This window comes from Asparagus officinalis, chromosome 5, assembly GCF_001876935.1.
Source record: "Asparagus officinalis chromosome 5, Aspof.V1, whole genome shotgun sequence".
NCBI classification, from domain to species: domain Eukaryota; kingdom Viridiplantae; phylum Streptophyta; class Magnoliopsida; order Asparagales; family Asparagaceae; genus Asparagus; species Asparagus officinalis.
The window spans coordinates 34,342,266-34,359,126 of NC_033798.1; the positions used below are offsets into that span (position 1 = coordinate 34,342,266).

The window sequence follows — 16,861 nt, forward strand, 5'->3', positions numbered from 1 at the left end:
TTTTGGGCTCTCAAGTTAGTTCTAATTTGCCACATGTTAGTTCTAACACACCCCATATTAGTTCGAGCAATCCCCATGTTAGTTCTAGCTAGTTCTAGCTCTAATTCATCTTAGTTCTAGGCTCTTGGGCTCTCAAGTTAGTTCTAACTTGTCCCGTGTTAGTTCTAATTCGCCTCATGTTAGTTCTAATTCGCCCCATGTTAGTTCTAGCCCGCCCCATGTTAGTTCTAACTTGTCCCATGTTAGTTCTAACTTTTCTCATGTTAGTTCTAACCCGTCCCATATTAGTTCTAGCCCGCCCCATGTTAGTTCTAGCCCGTCCCATGTTAATTCTAGCTAGTTGGGTAAGTTAGAACTAACAATATTCGAAGCGATATAACGAGAGATAGAAAATGAGCCCAAGTGAAAGGAAGATACCATGTGATAGACAATATAAAGGGCTACACAGCGGCGAAGCCGGTGGTGAAAATGGAGACCGGAGATGGCCGAAAAACGCGCGCGAAGTTGGCACATCGTTGCTATTTTCTGCTCGCTACTACCGTCGAGCGATGTTTCGAACGTTACCGAGAGAAATAGAGACTGAGTTAGAGCGTTATACAAATTGGAGCTGATAGGCAACATGTAGGGCTAGTCAACAAAGAAGAAATCGGCAGAAACGGAGATTGGAGGTGATCGGAAAGTGCGTGCGAAGTCGGCACAAAACTGCAGTTTTCTGCAGTGTAATTTCTCGCCGTTAGGGTTTGTTCTTCGCTGTTCGGAGCTTTTCGCCACTGTCCGAGCTTGCCGAAGGTGGGAGGAGGTTGTCGGGTGTCTCGGTGGGCTCCGTTGGAGGTGGGAGGAGCTTTTTCTCAAGTTAGTTCTAGGCTCTTGGGCTCTCAAGTTAGTTCTAATTTGTCCCATGTTAGTTCTAACACGCCTCATGTTAGTTCTAGCACGTCCCATGTTAGTTCTAGCTAGTTCTAGCTCTAATTCATCTTAGTTCTAGGCTCTTGGGCTCTCAAGTTAGTTCTAACTTGCCCCATGTTAATTCTAATTTGCCTCATGTTAGTTCTAATTCGCCCCATGTAAGTTCTAGCCCACCCCATGTTAGTTCTAACTTATCACATATTAGTTCTAACTTTTTCCATGTTAGTTCTAGCCCGTCCCATGTTAGTTCTAGCTAGTTGGGCAAGTTAGAACTAACAATATTTGAAACGATATAGCGAGAGATAGAAAATGAGCCTAAGTGAAAGGAAGATACAGTGTAATAGACAATATAAAGGGCTACACACCGGCGAAGACGGTGGTGAAAACGGAGACCGGAGGTGGGCGAAAAACGCGCGCGAAGTCGGTACGGCGCTGCAGTTTTGTGCCGACTTCGCACGCACTTTCCGATCACATCCAATCTCCGTTTCCGCTGACTTCTTCTTTGGTGACTAGCCCTACATGTTACCTATCACCCCAATTTGTATCACGTTCTAACTCAGTCTCTCTCTCTCGGTAACGTCCGAAACATCGCTCGATGGCAGCAGCGAGTAGAAAATAGCAGCGCCGTGCCGACTTCGCGCTCGTTTTTCGGCCACCTCCGATCTCTGTTTTCACCACCTTCTTCGCCGGTGTATAGCCCTTTATATTGTCTATCACACGGTATCTTCCTTTCACTTGGGCTTATTTTCTACCTCTCGTTATATCGCTTCGAATATTGTTAGTTCCAACTTACCCCCAACTAGCTAGAACTAACATAGGAAGATGAGAGAGCTGGGTTTGAGAGATTGAAGAGATGGGATAATGTTATTTTGGGGATTTTAGCTTAGCTATCATATAATAATTGCTAAAAAGGTGCTGCAGTACAAAATGTCACACTTCAAGGGGCTGAATCACATTGGAAAAACTAAGATGGGTTACAGCACATGAAGTTTCTGTTTTTGGGGCCTGAACGTATTTTTCCCAAGTTTTTATGATGTCTTAAGAAGAAAAGAAAAAAATAAACAACAACAATAATAATCAAATAAAGATACCTATATATTAAAGTAGAAAATTTATGGTATCATGTGACACATCTAGACAGTACCCTGTACCTATTACACTCGCATAAACTTTTATTTTATTTTATTGGTACTTAAGCACCCTCTGCATCTCTCAATAAATTTTACGTTTATTTCCTAAAAATCAAGAAATTGAAATGGAAAAGGTGAAAATCTCAAAAAATACTATTTCTTCCATTTCCATCCCTAAAACTCACATACAACATCCAATAAAATATTACTTTCATCCAACAACTCATCCACATTATCTAATAAAATATTATTTTTATCTAACAACTCATCCATCACATCTAATAAAATATTATTTTTATCTAACAACTCATCCATCACATCTAATAAAATATTATTTTCATCCAAACATCACTCAACTCAACTCTTCTCATCATTTCAAATCACTCATATCATCCAATAAAATATTATAGCAATTCTCCTCATCTCATTAACATTTTATTTCTTTGTTTTCATCCTAAAAAGTTGTGAAAACACTTTTCTTAAGTGTGGGTCACACCACCCAATAATACAATGACAACTCATCTCATCTCATCTCATTTCATTTCTTATTTTTAAGATTGAACCAAACAAAAGAAAACAACAAAATACAGGAAATAGGTTTTTTTTAATTCATTTCCTTATTTTTTTCGCTAACCAAACAACATCAAAACTAGTTTTCTTAAAAAACCACTCACATCATCCAATAATAATGTGACAACTCATCTCATCTCATCTCTATTTCTTTGATTTCCTTCTTTTTTTAGCTAACCAAAAAATTCAAAAACCTATTTTTCTTAGAAATATGTTTCATTTTCTTTGATTTCCCTCTTTTTTTAGGCAAACGAACAGACCCTTAATAAAAATCCTACTCGTTTACTGAAACTGAAAAGAAAAAGTACTTTTTATCATATGGAAACGACTTGACATCTCAATCAATCTTAAAAATAATATATAGCAATTTAGAAAGTAGTTCAGAAAGTTCAAAAAAGGAGGGGGCCGGAAAAAAAGAAATGGTTTAGAGGACATAAATGACTACACAATCATAGGGTATATATCTCTAGTTAATGATCCACACTCAATTCCATATATAGTTGAGTATGAGAAATTTTAATTAAAGAAAATCTATATCTACTATATAATTTTTAATAAATGATATTGATTTCCTTGCAAACCAACTTACAGATCAAAGAAATTAAGAGAGAACTTTTTTGAATGTAGAGAGAACAGAATTAATTCACCTTTGTTCTTCCTTGCTCGAAGAGCTTGTTTACAACATCATACTTGGGAGGAGAACCAAACCTCCACTGAGTCTCTTTCTCTCCATCTCCATATAAATGAGACCTATACTTGTCTCTCCTTGTTGATCACTAAATGTTCCCTCCATAGAAGTTATTGAAACTTTATGATTCAATATCTTTGGAAAAATAGGTGAGAGACTGAGAGTGAGAGGCTTCTTATAGGATAGTATGAGCATGCATACCGACACCTGTGCGTTGTCTAGGTCCCAGACCTCCCTGCAGTGACCGGTGGCTAGATGTAGGTTTTTAAATATTAATATATACTAGGTTGGATATGCTTTTTATATATATATAAAAGGGCGCTGGTGTGTCACCCGAGCCCCTTGGCTAGAGTGACGTTAAGTTGTCAATCAGCCGCTCATCGACTTATTACAATCTAATACTTCCGTAATAAGTTATTTGTAAAACTTGCCCTCTCACGTGTGGTCCCCTCTACCCGAAGATAACAACAGCATCTTAAGTCCAACTATTCACACTTCCAAACAGTAACTTTGGGGTGTGTGAGGACTAAATTGTCCTTCTCCCAAACCAAAACAGGCCAAGCCCATTCTAGAAACACCCTCAACATCAAAAAGGCATTTTCGGCAATCTAACTCCCAAAATTACTGTTTGGAAGTGGATATAGCAAACATGCGTCGTCTTCCTCGTCTTGCTGCTACTAAACAAAGCCGATGGAATCAACTCCCAAAAAACAAAAAAACCATGGCTATCATCTCTTCAGCTTGGTCCCCATCCTCAAAATACAACCTCCTCACCTCCTCACCTTCCTCCTTGGTTTCTCAAATTTTTTTTATTGTTCTCTCTCAACTTAATTTTCAAGTTCACAGTTACGATTACTCTCTCAAATAAGAAAATCAAATCAACCAAAATGGAGAGGAATTATCAACAGTTATGTCACGTGGCCTATTTTTAAAAGTAATTTCCTCTTTCTTTCTTCATAGGATCTTCAACATGGGCTTTCAAATAGTGCAAGACTAGGTTATCATGTTAGAGATATTAGATTAGATAATCAATAGAACACGCTGGAGATAGCAGATAATCAATTAGATAATTTGGGTCCCTTTGTCTTATCACAATCACTTTTATATATGAAGTTCCCGGCCAGTTTTTCAAAAGAACCAGAAACTACTCAGAATTAGACTTAAAATATAAGGGGGGAAATTTCTCAATTTGCACTTTTTTGGAGCTATAATCATGGCAGGAGCGGAAGTTCCGCTAAGATCAATGATTTCCCCCCTCAAACGAATTAGATTTACCAACTATTATCCTTTTGAAGTACACTTGATAAACACTTGAGAAAAGAGGGTGAAGTAGTGAGAAAATTCGTAGAAATAGGCTAGATAATCGTTTATTGCAGTGAGCTTTAATGGCCTGTTTGGTTGGTTTTCTTCAATTTTCAAAACTCATTTTCCTTTATTTTTTTGTGTTTTTTTCACTTTCATGAAAAGTGTTTCTCGTGTTTGTTTCTCCAAAAAATATGGGCTGAAAGTAATTTCCACCACTTTTCTTAGTTTGGTTCAACTTGAAAAAAGAAGAAAACAATTGATGTGTAAATAAATTCCCTTATTTTCTAGTGTTTGGTTCAAACAAAAAAAATCAAGAAAACTTGATTGTGGTCACTATGATGTGATTACGACCCATATAAGACAAAATATTAACACAAAAAATATAGTCACACAAAATATAATGTATTGCACCCAATTGGCTGCAAATTCAGAAGGCAAGCACACATTGCCTGAAAATTCAGAAGGCAAGCACACAACTTGTCTGAAATCAACTCGATTGAAACCAAACCAAGTCTGAAAATATTCAAAACTGAACCAAGGCTGAAACCAACTGGAGAAAAACCAAGACTCGAACAACCCAAGGTTGAAATTAGACCAAAGTTTAACACAATTTATAGAAAATGTGTTAAAAAAAGATCCTTTTCTTCATTATCTACATCGCCATGAAGTGTATAATAGCAATGTTGGTTGCATTTATTACCTCGCCAATTGATTACTAATATAAACTTTGGTTGTATACATTATATATCCGGCCATCATCATGGCAAAATATCACATTAATTACCAATGACATAACAACCATTTCAATAATGAGGATGTCAACAATGACAACAACACAATAAGCAACACATAAATCCAATATGACTGCATCAAAGGGCATAATCCAACTATGACATATACACCAAAAAACTGAAAAATCCATAAAAATATGGGGGGTTCCCGCTGGTCTGGAGATTAATATATGAAACAAGTTCACTTAATCACAAGCTTTCCATATGCAGTTCTCCAAATACAATACTATCAAATCGACTTTGGGCACTTCAAACTAAGGCCGAGAGCAAGGCTGAAACCATGCACAAAATTGAAACAAAGGCCAAGCAACAACTGAAACCAAAGGCCAACCATAGCTGACCAACCAAAGGGCAACCAAGAGCTGAAACTAAAGGCCAACCAAAGGAAAAAACTAAAACCAGATTCATAACCAACCCAAGAGCTGAAACCAAGGCTGAGAGCAAGGCTAAAACCATGCACAAAATTAAAACAAATGTGTAGGTGTGAATTTCTGATCTCCCGAAACAGGGATTTTGTTTGTATTTATAAGAAAAACTTATTACAAACTAATGAATCGAAAATTACAACAGAAGCGGAGGGAATGCCCTCCTTGTTTAACGTGGGGACTTTCGGTAGCTATAGGATGCTTCGCTCGGTTCTCACGCCGAGTATGCTTCCCTTGGACGATTCAACCGAGGTTGCTGGCGAGCTTCAGTACGCAGTAGAAGCACAGATCGATGGAGTTTGGGTCTCTGAGTTTGACGGCGATCAGGGCTCGAAACTGGGAGAAGATGCTGCAGTGCAAAGATTATGCAAAGAGCTTGTCGTCAACTCTCTTGAGAGTCGAGAGCCAGTGGTTTAGTTAACTGATTGAATTAATCAATTAGCTATGAGCGAACTGCTGAACCCCTTTTCCGAAGCCATGAGAGGTTCTTAAATAGAAGAGAGACGGTGTGGCCGCTCCTTGAATCATGAGATATGACCATGTATCGTTAGGAGATACCATGCCTTGGGTTTGTACTGTGAGCGACTGCTTGGTGGGTTTCGAGTACTGCACTCCTTCCCTTCACGTCGTGAGGAGTAGGATGGCCCCTCTTTGTATGTGGGATAGCGGCTGCCCCGCACTCGAGTGGGTTTAGCCAGCTTGCCGTTTGCAGGCGGATTCAGCTCTTGACTCGTGCAGGTGAGGCGAACTTCCTGTAGGCAGACTTGGCGAGTGACTAGTCACTCGTACTGTGAGCGGCTACTTGATGTGTTTGGAGTACTGTTCTCCATCCCTTCACGTCGTACGGGAAGTGGGAACGCCCATCCCTGTACATAGCGTAGCGGCTGTCAAGTACTCAAGTGAGTCAAGTCAGCTTGCCGTTTGCAGGCGGATTCAACTCTTGACTCGTAGGCGAGGCGAGCTTCAATCGTGAGTGTGCAGGCGGATTTGATGACTACATGGATTTGACTGGTTGCGGCTACTTAATGGGCTTGGAGTACTGTGCTCCATCCCTTCACGTCGTGGGAAGTAGGAAGGCCATCCCTGTACGCAGCGTAGCGGCTCTCGTGTACACTGTTTGTAGGCAAGTTAATTTGGCTCTCGGCTCGTGCGGGCGAGTCGATCATACAAGCGAATCTGGACGATCTTGACTCGTGCGGGCGGGTCGATCATACAGGCAGATCTGGACAATCTTGACTCGTACGGGCGAGTCGATCATACAAACAGATCTAGATGATCTTGACTCGTGCGGGCGAGTCGATCATACAGGCGGATCTGTGATGAACAAATGCGAGTGAATTTGGCAACTGCGCGGTTTAGGTTTGCGCAGGTGAGTCCAGCCCATGGGTGAGCTCCCACCCTCAAGATCGGTGGACGACTCTGACTCGCAGGCGAATTTCTCGTATGTCTACAAAGGTAATTTTTACCATCTACAAAAGGCCAAGCAAGGACTAAAACCAAAGACCAACTTAATATAGCTTTTGCCAACTTAATAATACACTACCCACACATAAGATTTAGAACATGTTATCTGCAGAAAAAAAATTTATAAATGCATAATACGTATGGGACAGTACATGAGTTTTAAATCCAATATGACTGCATATCCAATATGAATCCAGTTGGAACATATCAATCTGTCATGAACAATAAGGACGACAACAATGACAGCAACACAATAAGCAACACATTTTCTAGTGTTTGTATCACTCATAATTAGCCAATATACAATTGATTGCAGCTATAAGATTGAACCATTCAAAAAAGCTGAAACCATGCACAAATTTGAAACAAAGGCCAAACAACAAATGTAAGTTAAATGAAACCAGATTCATAACCAACCCAAGAGCTGAATTTGAAACAAAGGCCAAACAACAAATGTAAGTTAAATGAAACCAGATTCATAACCAACCCAAGAGCTGAAATCAAGGCCGAGAGCAAGGCTAAAACCATGCACACAATTAAAATAAAAGTCAGGCAACAACTGAAACCAAAAGCCAACCATAGTTGATCAACCAAGGCCGAGATTCATAACCAAGAAACTGTTTGCCCAGCATCTTGTTGTCCATTAAGAGAGAGAATATATGAAGAAACCTCTTTGCATGACATAAATTGTTTTCCACTTGGACTATATCAGTTAAATATGCAAAGAGAAGGGAATCATGAGTACAAATGAGACCATGTAGCCCAATATAAATTGTTCAAAAGCTATACCATGAAAACTAGCCAAGTCAGCATGAGCTCAATAGTGAACACCAAAATAGATACACTACAACAGACAGGTCTTTTAGCGACCAACTTTTTTACGAGAAAATTATTTTCCTCAACAAATATCACTTTTGACGAGGAAAATATTTTTTCCTCTGTAAATATCAGTAGGTCTTCTACGAGGAATATATTTTCCTCATAGTAGACCACCTTCTACGATAAAATTTTTAGTTCCTCGCTAAAGATGATCATAATTTGGTCTCCTAACTAGTTATTTTATTAGCGAGGAAATATGTGATTTTGGTGATGAACTTTTTCATCGCGAAATGCACATTTAACGAGGAAATAATCATTTCATCGCTGTTCTTTTGGCAAAAAATAGAGGAAAACCAGCCAAATGTAACAGCGATAAAGTATGATTTCCTCGCTGAAGATCCATAATCTGCGAGGAACCGTTTCCTCATCAAAAGAATCAATTAGCGAGGAAATAATAGTTTCCTCATTATTAGTTTGGCGGGGAAAAAACCCCGCCAATTTCAATGGTGACAAATTTAAGGCTTCATCGCTAAAAGTTTTTGTTCTTACGAGGAACCGTTTCCTTGTTAAAAAGAACATATTAGCGAGGAAATTATAGTTTACTCACTATTAATTTAGCTGAAAAATTTGCAACACCCGCCAAATTCATTTACGACAAATTAAAGGTTTCCTCGCTAAAATTTATGTTTTACGAGGAACTGTTTCCTCGTTAAAAAATCAATTAGCGAGGAAATAATAGTTTCCTCATTATTAGTTTGGCGGAAAATGTGCAAAACCCACTAATTTCAATAGCAACAAATTTAATGCTTCCTTGCTAAAAGTTTTTGTTTAACAAGGAACCGTTTTGTCGTAAAAAAGAACTTATTAGCGAGGAAATTATAGTTTCCTCATTATTAATTTGTTGAAAATGTGCAACACCAGCCAAATTCATTGACGACAAATTGAAGGTTTCCTCACTAAATTTTTTTGTTTTACGAGGAACCCTTTCCTCATTAAAAGAATCAATTAGAAAGGAAATAATAGTTTCCTCATTATTAGTTTGGCCGAAAAATATGCAAAACCCGCCAAATAGATATAAACCAAACATGCAATGAAATCTTTTATTCCTATTTGGCAATGAAAATAGATATAAACTACATTAGCTTTGAGATGTGGGAGATTCTCCTCACAAGTTTAGGCATTACTTCGATTCTAAACACTCATTAAATCATACATTTTGAGCTTGTCTAGATATATCCGCCTCGATTAGATATTTATGCCTCAGCAAGATATTTCCACTTTGAATATGTTTTAATGCCTCAACCGGGTATCCTATCGTAGTAAGATCTTTCAATCTTGATCACAACAAATTTTCTCTTTGAAAAGATAGCTGAAAGATATACATATGTTTATATTTTCCCCTAACCCCTAAATCCTAAACCCTAAACTCTAAACATGGTCAGAGTAAAATATCAAACTTAACCCTCTTAATAGATATACTCTCTTTGATGCCGTGTACATGGAGAAATATGTAATTTAAACAAGAAAGAGTCAAACCTAACATATATACCGTCAATCTAAAAGAAAAGCGGGATGTCCTGGTGAGGAAGCCGGAGAAATTACATGCATCAAAAAAATAGTGGGAGAAATAGCAACCAATCTAAAAAAAAAAATTTGAACAAAAAAGAATGAATAGATTTACCCTAATATCTCTCTCAATCTCAACACGGCGATGCAGTGATGCACTTTGAAACTTAGAGGTTCTCGTTTATATCCAGCCGATCTATTGAGCTTTCAATTTTGGTAAGTACTGAGAATCAATCTTTTATTACTTCGCCCATAGATTCTTTCAATTTTCTTCCTCAATATGTATAAATCTTTTCTGTTTGATTAATCGAGGTCAAGTTTTATGCTAGAACAAGGTCTGATTATTATCAGACTTTAAATGATTTGGGTTAATTTCAATTGCCCTCTTAATCTCTTATTTTAGGTTTGATTATTTGTACAGTTGGTGAACTCTAATGGAATTTTAATGGTTAGTATTATTGTTTTGAGTTTTGGTGATCCCCGAATTGAGATGTGAGTTCTATTTTTATCAGTTATTATAAAATCTGATCTTTTCTGTCTATTTGAAACAGTTGCTAATTATATCTCAAGTAAATTTAAAAAATAGATATTTTTATTAAAATTAAGGTGGGAAACTAAATTTGTGGGGATTAAAAAAAACAGGGGAAATGAATTATAATTAGCAAAAGGCGGTGATTTAATTTTATTTGTCCCTCAAAACCGCTCCGCTCTCAGCCTCCCACATGCGAACTCCCCACGACCCAAAACCTAGCTAGGTGATTTTTATTTCCCCCTCAAAACCCCTCCAATCTCAGCCTCCCACCCGACCAGTACCTCCCCACGACCCAAAACCTCCCCTCTCAAAAATTTCAATTGACCTCCGATCTCACCTCGATCAAGACCTTGAGACCTTCGCTTTCCCTTATAATAACAGATTTGGGCGTCTCTGGTCTTTCCAATTCGTGCAATTATGGTTGCGTCTCTCCCCTTTCCGATTTCTAGCAATTGCATGTGCTGATCGCCTTACCTCCACAAAGGTATTTTGAATTTTCCTATTATTGTGATTAAATTATTCATTCAACCTGTAAAAATTTCCAATCCCTTGTTGATTCTGTGCATGTAATTCTGTAGAGAAAAACTCTCTGCTTTTCTATTCTATACAAAAAAGAAGTAATTTTAGTTATTGTTCTTATTAGGAAAACAATAATCAAGATCTAAATATTTCATGCTCTCCCTCAACCAATTTGAAATTTCTAATTATTTCGGTACATAGTTGTCTATTTTTATTTGAAAATTTATGAACTATTTTTAGGATTAAAAGAAAAAAATTAATCTAATACTCTCCGCAACCATAAGAGTACAACACTCAATACTGAGAATTAATGGGAAATTATATATAGAGCTTGTTAATGTTTTTAACCATAAGAGTACAACACTCAATACTGAGAATTAATGGGAAATTATATATAGAGCTTGTTAATGTTTTTCCTTAGAATTAATGGGAAATTATAACTGAGAATTAATGGGAAATTATATATAGAGCTTGTTAATGTTTTTCCTTAGAATTAATGGGAAATTATAAATAATTATTAGAATTAAAACAGAAACTCCCCTTAGTTGGTTCGAATATTATCCTTCGCCCGGAAATATAAACAATGTTAAAGAGTAGAGTAATTAGTTTGAATTCTAACAGATCAAAAGGAGAACAATGCACAACGACTTTTTTACTCGACACGTTAATGGCATTCGTTAAGAGTTCTCCAAAAGTTCATGAATTCAGGATGGGGTTTCCCTGACTTATTGAAGTTCAGGGAGTTGTGTGAAATTTACTCCTTTAAACTTTCAATAGTTGTGAAGGGAGAAGGAAGGGACAGGGAGTTGTGTGAAATTTACTCCTTTAAACTTTCAATAGTTGTGAAGGGAGAAGGAAGGGAGCGTACAGATTGTATAAGTGGAGTTCTGGTCATTTAAACTTTCAATAGTTGTGAAGGGAGAAGGAAGGGAGCGTACAGATTGTATAAGTGGAGTTCTGGTCAAACCCGGAGCAACGCAATTGGTTCGAATATTATCCTTCGCCCGTAAATTATATATACGCTTATTACATAGTTGGTTGGCACATTTTCCTCTTCATTAATTTTTACTTGATCTCTGTGCTTTCTTTTATTCCTCTACACCATTGATTATTTTCTCTGATAGTAACTTCTTACTCTGCTTATTTTTCAATGTTATTGATGCTTTGTTTTTCCTCCCATTCTCTCTTAAACGATTTTGTCTGGTGAAGAATCTGTTATTACATTACAGTTGACATGTTTGAAGATGTATGTGACTAATCCATATATGTCATATACAAGAACATGTTGAGGATTATAATTTTATCAACATTTTTATTGCCTCCATTCTTTTCAGAAAGCTATAGACAGTTATCATTATTGAGAAAACACTGTTGGTCATTGAACTTTGTGGTTGCTTGACTATAATATAACTTAGTTGGTTTTGAAGTGTTTGGGTGCATTCATGTAACAATTATCCTAAAGGTCTTATGCATTATCAACAAGTTAGAAAGGAATATATCCTCTTTATAATCTAACGAGTTGGTTAACTGTTCAACATATTCATGGATGCGCACTCAGCTTTACACTGGGATAAGGGTTCCTCACATTCATTACCTTAAAGTGTTACACCTTGTGAATCACAATCGCTTAAATTGTTGTTTTTTTTCTTTTTTGTTCTCACTTTGATGTTAATCCAACTTGCATTTGTAACTTCTTGCTAGTGTTTTAACTTTTGTTTTCCTTTTTTTTGGTCTTTTATGCTTGATTTTGTCTATGGCTGTTGAAGTGTACCTCAATAAATCAATAATCAACGTTAATATCTCATTTTTTATCACTTAATTAACAAAAAAAATATTATAATTATCAATTAACCACAGGTAAGTTAGATCATAGGTACAAGTGTTGGTTATGTATCTTTTTGATGATTGGTTACACTATTTCTCAATGGGGAACCCCTTGTTTTTTATTATAGGTACATGATGGACAGAAGTTGGATGTTTGTTAGACTTGTTTTTTATTATAGGTACATGATGGACAGAAGTTGGATGTTTGTTAGAGATAGGTTTCACAACCCTGACTTCACCAATGGTTTAGGATGTTTGTTAGAGATAGGTTTCACAACCCTGACTTCACCAATGGTTTAAAAACATTTCTGGATGCTGCAAAACAACACCTAGATCATGAAAATAAGACGCGTTGCCCCTGTGTTAAATATCAAAATGCCTTGTCGTGTCTTTCTCTACCCGAGATACGCAGACATATACTTGTAAATGGGTTTGCACAACATTACACGACGTGGACTGAGCACGAGGAAGATTTTGTTGATGTCGCAGACGACCAAATGTATGAGGATTTTGAAAGTGATAGCGAGGATGATGATGAAGACAATGCCGCAATGTAGGACATGTTAAATGATGTCCAAGGGGCTATAAGTATGGAGACAGATGATGAGAACGATATTTATGTTAACAAATATGATTATTTGTTTAATGAAGCTCAACGAGAATTGTACCCGGGTTGTACAAAGTTCTCTGCATTATCTTTTATTATAAAATTAATGCAGATCAAGATAGATGGTCGTTGGAGCAATAAAAGTTTTAAAAATCTACTAAAATTGTTAAATGACTCGTATCCAAAATGTGCATCCATACCAACATCGAACTATGAAGCCAAAAATATATTGCTAGAATTGGGTTTGGGGTATGAATCCATACATGCATGTAAGTATGACTGTGCACTGTTTTATGGGAAAAAGAATAAGAAACTGGATGAATGTCCAGTGTGCAAGGAGCCGAGATACAAGTCTTGTGATGGCAAACGCTAGAAAGTTCCACAAAAAGTCTTGCGTTATTTTCCATTGAATCCGAGACTTCGGAGGTTGTATATGTCGAGACATACAGCGACTGAAATGAAATGGCATAACAAAAAAAGACAAAATGAAGAGGGTTTCCTACGACATCCAGCTGATTCTGCCGAGTGGAAACACTTTGATCAGGAGTATCCTGACTTTGCTGCAGATTGTCGAAATGTGAGGTTGGGGCTTGCTACAGATTGTTTTAATCCATTTGGAAACATGAGCACTAGTTATAGTATGTGGCCAGTTATGCTAGTGTCGTACAATCTGCCTCCTTGGAAATGCATGAAAGGAGTGTATTCAATGATGTCATTACTCATACCTGGTCCTCGAGCACCTGGGAAAGACATTGATGTGTATCTTCGTCCATTAATAGACGAATTAAAAGAATTGTGGGAGATTGGAGTTAAAACTTTTGATGCCTCTGTTGGGAGAAATTTTAATTTGCGGGCATGTGTATTATGGACTATAAATGATTTTCCTGCTTACGGAAATTTATCTGGGTGGAGCACAAAAGGGTACAAAGCTTGTCCCGTTTGTAACGAAGATGTAACTTCAGAGGGGTTGAGAGGAAAATTATGTTTTATGGGAGCTCGACAAAATTTGCCCGAGGATCATGAGTGGAGAAGGAGTAAAGATTTTAACGGTTTAGTTGAAGATCGTCCTCCTCCCAGATTATTTTCTGGGGATGACATATTGCGGCAATTAGATCATGTTTATAAAGCTAGGCCTGGGAAACATTCTGACAATCCTGATTTAAAGCGACACCGTGAGCCTCATGTGCTAAACTGGACTAGAAAGAGTATTCTTTTTGAGTTAGAGTACTGGTCCAAGCTCAGGTTGAGACATAATATTGATGTGATGCATGTTAAAAAAAATATATGTGACAGTGTCATAGGTACTTTGTTGAATATAGATGGGAAAACAAAAGACACCAACAAGGCTCGTTTGGACTTGGCAGATAGGAAGATAAGGAAAGGATTGCATCTCACACGTCAAGGGAATAAATTGAAGAAGCCTCATGCTAGATATGTTTTGAAATTGGAATATCGTAGGCTGTTTTGTAAGTTCCTCAAATTTGTTAAATTTCCTGATGGGTATGTTGCCAATATTTGCAAAAAAGTGAACATTGTCGATGGGAAGATACATAATTTAAAAAGTCATGATTTCCATGTTTTACTTCAACGCCTCCTCCCAGTTGGTATTCGTTCATATTTGGACAAGGATGTGTGCACTACAATTGTTGAGCTGACCATTTTTTCCAACAGATATGTGCAAAAACTTTAAAGGTGTCAAACTTGGAAAGAATGGAGAAGGAGATTGTTATAATATTGTGAAAATTAGAGAGAATTTTTCCACCGGTTTTTTTTGATGTAATGGTTCACTTGGCAGTCCATTTACCTCGTGAAGCTTTACTTGGTGGTCCAGTTACCTATCGGTGGATGTATCCTATTGAGAGAAATTTGGGAACATATAAAAAGTATGTTACAAATAAAGCTCGACCTGAAGGTTCTATTGCAGAAGCATATATTATCAATGAAGCAGTGACATTTTGTTCTATGTATTTTCGTGAGATTGAAACCCGTATCAGTCGGGCAGAACGAAATGTCGATGTAGAAGATGACCAAGTAGTAGGTGGTTTATCGATTTTCTCTCAGAAAGTTCGTCCATTCAGTGGAAAAAATTATATATTATTAGACCGGAAGGAAGTGAATAAAGCTCATTGGTATGTACTATACAACTGTGACGAGGTGAAACCTTATCTCAAGTAAGTGTCTTTTTTGCATTTGTGTGTATTAAGTTTAATTTTTTCAATTCAGATTAGAGATTGAATTATCTAATTTGTACCTGTAGGGAACATGAGGATGAGTTAAGGCAAACAAGTAACCATAAGTTGTATGAAAGATAAGAAAATGAGTTCCCTGATTGGTTTGAAAAAGAAGTAAGTTCATACACAATTTTAAAGAGTAGTTAGTTATTGTATATGACCACTATGCTAACTTTCTTGTTTCAATTGTTATTCATAGATGATTAAAAAGAGAGAAAACGGATTGATGGATGCAACTGATGAGAATGTTTCAATTGTTATTCATAGATGATTAAAAAGAGAGAAAACGGATTGATGGATGCAACTGATGAGAAGCATTATTGTCTAGCATGTAAACCAGATTTATGTGTTCATACGTACACTGGTTGTATTGTGGATGGAGTTAGATATCATACAAAAGTTCTTGATGATCATCAGACAACTCAAAATAGTGGGGTGTATGTCCCTGGAGTTTTTATTGACGGAAGTCATGATTATTATGGTGTTTTGCTAAGTATTGTGAAGTTAACGTACTTAGATATGAATCAAGTGAAGTCATGATTATTATGGTGTTTTGCTAAGTATTGTGAAGTTAACGTACTTAGATATGAATCAAGTTTTCTTATTCAAGTGTAAATGGTTCAACACGTACTTAGATATGAATCAAGTTTTCTTATTCAAGTGTAAATGGTTCAACACCGACGAATCAAGTAGGGACAAAAGGAGAAGAATGATACGGTATGATTATAATCTTACTAGCATTAATACAAGCTCTACGTGGTATGATGATGAACCATTCATACTTGCTATGGAAGCCCAACAAGTGTTTTATCTTGATGACTGTAAGTTGGGTTCACCCTAGAAAGTTGTACAAAAGGTGCAATTGAGAAACGTGTGGGATGTTCCGGAGGTCGAGGATACAAGTGGAGTGATAGTTGAGGATGATGTAGATCCTATGACAAATGATGTTTATCAACAAGACGAGTTTAATGATGTTCACTGGTTCGTTCAAGAAGAGGGCCTTGAAACTCCAGAATTGCATCTTAACGATCTTGACCCAGAAATTGTTGCTTCAGAGGTTGTGAACGATGATTGAATGAATGATGGTAGAGAAGATAATTTGATAAATGATGATACTGAAGAAGAAGATGATCCAGAAGATGGTGATGAAGAACCAATCATTTCAAGTGATGATGAGGATAGTGATTAGTTTATATCATAATTTTAATGTTCTTTTTTTGATTTGTGCGGGATGTTTTAGTTTGACATAATTTGATAAATGTAGCTATAATTTTACTGTTTTTTTATTAGCTTCTAGATTTTCTGATCAATAAAATATCCTTTGACATAAAAGATAGAACTATTGATAAACCCTTGAACTATTAAAACCAAATTTGGTCTTCATATAATCACATTGAAAGCAGATAAGACATTGCAGGGATTTGGAATAGTTTAACATATGGTTTTACTTTATTTTATTTTTTTAGGGGTGGAGGGTGTGGGGT

The 16,861-nt window shown here is 36.9% G+C and overlaps 1 protein-coding gene across 2 annotated transcripts in view; it reads right to left on the reverse strand.

The window, feature by feature from the left end:
* LOC109844006 (pathogen-related protein) overlaps positions 1-3,408 on the reverse strand; it is a 30,014-nt gene extending 26,606 nt beyond the window's left edge. For both annotated transcript variants that reach the window (XM_020413010.1, XM_020413012.1), the window contains exon 1: positions 3,254-3,408. The gene's annotated coding sequence lies outside the window, so the exon portion shown is untranslated. The remainder of the gene's footprint in view (positions 1-3,253) is intronic.